This window comes from Cucurbita pepo, chromosome LG14, assembly GCF_002806865.2.
Source record: "Cucurbita pepo subsp. pepo cultivar mu-cu-16 chromosome LG14, ASM280686v2, whole genome shotgun sequence".
NCBI lineage: Eukaryota > Viridiplantae > Streptophyta > Magnoliopsida > Cucurbitales > Cucurbitaceae > Cucurbita > Cucurbita pepo.
Window position 1 is genome coordinate 4,865,748 of NC_036651.1, and position 6,106 is coordinate 4,871,853.

At 39.4% G+C, this 6,106-nt stretch overlaps 1 long non-coding RNA gene across 1 annotated transcript; it reads left to right on the forward strand.

Moving 5' to 3' along the window:
* The first annotated feature begins 4,084 nt into the window (after positions 1 to 4,084).
* On the forward strand, positions 4,085 to 4,952 carry LOC111809876. The gene is made up of 2 exons (XR_002817328.1): positions 4,085 to 4,632; positions 4,728 to 4,952. It is a non-coding gene; the product is annotated as an uncharacterized LOC111809876 (long non-coding RNA).
* Positions 4,953 to 6,106: the final 1,154 nt, after the last annotated feature.

Genomic DNA, 6,106 nt, shown 5'->3' on the forward strand with positions numbered 1-6,106 from the left:
TTCCTTTTTAAAAAAGAAATTTGTTTTTCCTTCTAATTTAATACATTTATTGATTGAATAATTGCATTTTTTGAAGGTTATTTATTTCACTCATCCTTGTGGGGAAAGAAAGTTAAATTTTATCTTCTTTCCTAAGACCTTTGACTCTAACCCCTTTTCTTCTGTTATTTTAAAAGGATATAATTGAGTAAAGAAAGGAGTACTTAGGATTAACTCTTGTCCTAAGTCCTTTACAGGAAAAAAAAAAAAAAAATTTACGAAGCAAATTCCATCATTGCAAACATGAACTTTTGATAGTTTGTAATTAATTTTGAGTTTGTTGTTGTTTGCACCTCTAAGACCCTAGCAGTTTTTTCAAAATACTTTGTAGGTATTAGGCCTTCTTGAATGCAATTTTGATCGGCTCCAGTATCTATTAGAGCCTTTAGTGTGATTTTGAAATCATAAATTTTTAAGGTAATGAGAGCGTACCATTTTTGATATTGAGAAGTGGTGATGGCTCCAACGAAGAAACTTTGAAAAACTTCTTCGTCCAGATTCGGTTCGGCCGTTTCCCTTTGTTCGGGCAGCCTTTCCTGAAGATTGAGAATTTCTTGACGAAGCATATAAGATTCTGACCTAGTTTCAGATCTTAACGCTTGTACCTCTTGTTTGAGATTATTAATCTCTTTTTGTAAATCTTGAGTAGTGATTTCTCTCGGTTTTTCAAATCTTTGGATAACTGATTGGAGTCTGTAGGGATTTCTTTCTTCCCTTTCAGGTGGCTTAGAGATTGTCATAACAATTTTTTGTTGAATTTCTGGATCTTGAACTTTTTCTACTACTTTGAGTAGAATTTCTTGATCCTTTGTAAGGACATTTATGCATCCTTCGCACGTCTTTTTTCCTTCTTGTTATGATTCATATTCTGTGCTAGAATATGAATCGGATTCTTCTTGGAGTTCGAGGATTTCTCCCTCGCTGGATTGTTAGGAGTCGGTTAAAAGCTATTCCACTAGTGTGACTTAGATACCCTTTCTTTGTGATATCAGTCATGCTATTTGAATAGCCTTAAGTCATCATAGCCTCTCCACCGGTTCCGAAGACTCCTTCGGCATCAATGTGCTCCAATGAAAGAGATCAGACCCTTTCCTGAACCAGAACCGGCTTAGTTGTGTCTAAACCAAAAGTGAGATCTTTTCGCGTATACGCAATCTTGAAACCCAATTAGCTCACGGACTGTCTTCTCAACCCTGGCGAGTATGAGTGCTTGGTAAGAGAGAATGTTAAATGAGAAAGACATTCGATTACGACAACATTCGCAACTACCAAAGTGCACTAAACCTAGTAGAGCTCTTCGACCTAACGATAATGGAACTTCAAGTCCATTTAATCAATCCTATCTGTACCTTATTGTTGACCGAATCGGATGCACGCCAGGCCTAAATTCTCTCTCAGTCACCCGAAGACGAAAGAAAGATAAGATCCGAAGTTTACGAATCGAAGAGAAAGTGGATCTGAGTTCTACACGCTTTCATTTTCAAAAGCTTCGCTTGCCTACGGTACTTTATTCAGGATGTGCAACAATATGGTCATCTCTCAGCCGTGTATAGAGAATTCCTTGATCATTTCCTTGGCGGATAACACAAATGAAATCGCTTCCCTAATCGCCCATCTTATGAGTCCATTCTTGTCTTGTTGGTTTGTTGTACTATTCTATACCTCTCTCGATTGATAGAAAGACGTTTGGGAGCTGGGAGGGCCTATCGTGAGGGAACTTTCCTTTTCACGATAGGCAAAGGTAAAGCGGGAGCTGCATATGTCCACGGTGATCAAGGCAGAGCGACTCCTTCTTTAAAAGAGGTTGGTTTTATCGAAACTGTTAGATCCACTTTCGTTAAAGAAAAAATAGGAGCTCTTGGTTTGGCCGATGTCGATTCGTATGGCAATGTGGACTCGACTCAGGATGAGGATTTTGCTTTTCATACTGCTACTATGAGCCGAAAGAGCTGGTAAGCTATCTCGCTAAACAAAAGGAAAAAGCACGTACGCGTTGACCTTGTTACAAGGGGCAGGGACCAGCCAGAGAAGGTCAGTCGGACTAGGTTAGGACCCTTGATCCGGTTCAGCTAGGTTCTTCCATGCAAGAATGTATGCGTATCGGTATCCTCTTTAGGACTGGTTGCTTCCTCTTTTTGTTTATACGTTTGGAGAAACCTACTAAGCCCGCCTTTTTTTATCAGGTGTGATTCAATCTTTCAGCTCAAACTTTCCTATCGTCCGACGAAAAAGGTAGGAGTACGACTACCTTTTCCTTTTCTTTCTCGAGCCAAGGGATCATTCAGTTTCTACCAAAAAGTTCACTATCTATTAGTTGCCGTAATCGAATGTATTTCTCATTTCACGTTAGCTCCTCCAAGAGTTTCCTGGTCCGTAGTAGACGAAACCTTGGACTTCTATCGGACTTATAGCATTGCCTGGTGAGCTCGCCGTTGAGGGTTGGCCTTACAGGAGATCGAGCAGCCTTTCTTTCCCTACCTGGTATGCTTTCCCGCTTATTGTGCAACTAGCCAACTAGCCAAAGAGAGAGGGAGAGGGATCATGTCAATCAATTTGTATGTGCATTTTGTCCGTCCTGTACTTGCCTGCTTAGCTTTCTTAGCCAACATCTCCGGTTTCTCCCGAACCAAGAGGTCCTGCTTATCCATACCCAAAAGTCACACTTTCAGCCGAAAGACTGATTTTTTTCATAAAGTCGGTTCATAGATCAAGAAAGAATGAAGCTGCTTACAGGGACAGTTATGCGATACGTCTTTTCATACTCGCCTTTTCTTTAACCCTACTATCAACCTAGCCATTCTCGCTTGTTGATTTAAGGGGTCTCCCCACTGTAGATTACTCGGATTGGTTCTCGCGTCCCTGTGCCAAAAAGGATGGGCGAGTTTGGTTTGAATGTTCATCGATTGGGTGGATCCATATGCTCCGGGGGGGGGTCAGACGAGGTGTAACGCAGTCTAGTCAGCGCATCTGTTTTGGGTATGTTGTCCGCTAAAGGTTTTAGGAAAGGGGGTACAAATTTTCTACATAGGTCATCTGTGGTCACAATCCTTTTAAGGAAGATGCTCCCAAATAATCGGTGAAAATTAGCCTTTAAAGAAGTTTCACAAAGCAAGAAGAGGCAGAACAGAGAATAGGAGTGAGTCGTGCAAGGAAGAAAGAACTAATAGGTTTAATTTGGGTTCGTTTGAACTAAAAAATGAACCAAAAATTTTCAAACGAACCCAAATTTAAGACTCACTAGCCCAAAGTCCATATGTGGTAAAAAAAAAAAAAACTTTCGTGGCCAAACCCTTATTCGCAGTCCGCATCCAACAATTTCTTTTTCAACCTACACGTATGCTCCAGGCCAAACTCACGTAACTAGTCAGAAGATGCGGCCCACAACTGAACGGAAGACAAGTGTCACAATCGCACTCTTGCAGTAGTGAGACAATGATTATGTGACATTTGTTCTAATCCAATGAACAAGTCAACCATGCAAAATTTAGACTGAACGAACAATAGCAGTGTATGCTCGAATCACGTTTAGAAGAAATATTTTAGAAAACGTGAGCGAGGAAATACATTCAAAACAATTTCAAATAAAGCAATGTTATAAGCTAAAAGTGAAGAAACAACAACTGGTCACGTTCTCCTATAGTACATTTTGGGACATTTTAGTCCTGATGGGTGTAGATATGATTTTGAGGACTAATCATACACCCCGTATTGGCACAACAATAATAGTAAAGGCCTATCTAAGATGAAAGCAAGTAAAACGTGTTTGGAATGAGCATGCCACCATGAACCACAAATCGTTTACAGGAATAGCTGAGACATCTAACATGCAGCCACAGGCAACATGCCTTGGCCAATCATGACCGCGACATCTGCCCTTACACAATTTGTCAATATCTCTATCAACCGGCTCTTCATAAACTCAACGTTGTAGGATGAGGCTGACTTTAGGTCTCGCGACGCGCTTCTAGCTGATCTCAGTATTGAGGAGTCTTTTCCAACCTACTAGGAGCTATTGAAAATCACTTCACGGTTTGTTAACTCTTCAAGTCTTCTCTGTTGGTGTCTTTCCTACTTTCTTCGCTTGAAACAATTTCTTCTTTGCATGACGTCATACCACCTGCTTTTACTTGATGTTTTCTTGGTCGGAATAATAACATTTCAAGTTACTTACGTGGACAACAGGGTTAGTCTGTATCCATAGGAGCAATTGGATCCTATATGATGTCTTCCTTATCTTGTGGATAACTTCGACTAGTCCATAGAATTTTCGCACCAGTCTTTGGTTCTTGTTGCTTTGAACTCAAAGTTGATCTAACCTTAACTTATCATAACTCTCTATTTGCTTTGAAATTATCGTGGTCGACCCTTCTCTTCATCCGTCTGGATGGTATTTTTGCGTGAACATGTGTTGCTTTAGTGGTTTGTTTTTGTCTCCCTTCTTCAGTAGAGGTGTTGGCTTGGTGTCTTTGCCAAGCATTTGAGTGATCAGTGACAAGAGCCTTTGGAGGTCAAATAAACCCGACTGTGAACATGCCATTTTTCTATTTGTAGAATTCAACTAGCTCAGGCTGAGCCGCATGACATCTATTTGTGGTACGCGACATAAAACTAATCTTGTGATTTATCTCTCTTGGTGGGGTTAAACCCAATATCTGACCTTCTTGTTTTGGGTCGTGGTATTCATGTAGTGGCAAAAAAGTTTTTGTTGAGGTTGGCACACTTGAGCTCCCCCTTTTCAAATACAACAATGGCAGCAAGTGTAGATTCATCATGCCTAAGATTCTTTCTCAATTGTACTATCGTCATCATTTTCACCCCTCTTGGTTGATGGATGTTTGTCTGAATGATCGTTGGGTTAGACTCCGTTACTACTATGCATTTTGCTAGGGGCATGTAAATGACTTTGTGTTCTAGCAGGATGTCAATCCCTGACTATTTGGGCTCTAGAATGTTGGATATGAAGGCTGACTATTTATAGTAAAAATCTGATAGAGATATATATACTAAATAATTATATATAGTAGGTGGTTACATATAGTGAAGTTATATATAATAAACTGAAATCATATGTATACCCATTGTCAGTGCTTCCTAAATGTACATTTCTCATTCTCCATATCCTCTCTTTGCATACCTGAAGTCATTAATACAAAACCATTAGTCAATATTTCTTCTTACATATTCTCTATCATGTTTTTTGTGTTCATTTAGATCAAGTGTGTGCGTTGTTGTGTTATTCTAATAACTGGTATCAGAGCGAGGAGAGATTCACCACGATCTGTGAAGATGGAAAGTTCAAAGACTGGAATTGAAAAGTTTGATGGATTCGATATCAGTTTCTAGAAGATGCAGATTGAAGATTATCTATACGAGAAAGATATTCAGGAACCCATTTTGGGGGTGAAGCTGGATACCATGACCACGGAGGAGTGGAAGCTCAAGGATTGTCACGCCGTAGGGTTAATCTGGTTGACGCTGCCAGGGAACCAAAGAAAGTGCGATTGGAAATGGTCCATACAGACGTTTAGGGACCATCTCCAGTTTCTTCATTTCTGGTACCAAAATTTCATGGATTAGAGGTCTCGCACTGTGCAACGACAACTCTCTGTTTTCCTAAGGCTAGTCAGATATCTCATGACCACTCTTTTCCTCCTCACCATATCTAGACACTATAACGTTGATCCAGTATTGTCTTATATAGTTAACGTTCACTCTTTAACGTCCAAGGACATTTTATAACTACCACGAAAATCAAAACATACAATAAATTCATACAAGTTTTACAATATATCATATACTACAAAATAGGGTTAGACTGCTTACTTGGTCACGGAGAGACGTGTCATCGAGCTGAGTCATAGAGATATACGACTCTTTATCCTAAGAAAAAATCTATATAATTTAAAATCTAGCTGCTCTGATACCAATCTGTCACAACCCAAATTTCAAGGGTTCAAAACTCAAATAGAAACTAAAATTGAGAGTGAAAACAAATAAAAATAAAAGTAAATTAATATAAAATAAGAAAATGTTGTAAAATTAAAATGAGATTGAGAAAAAAACACAA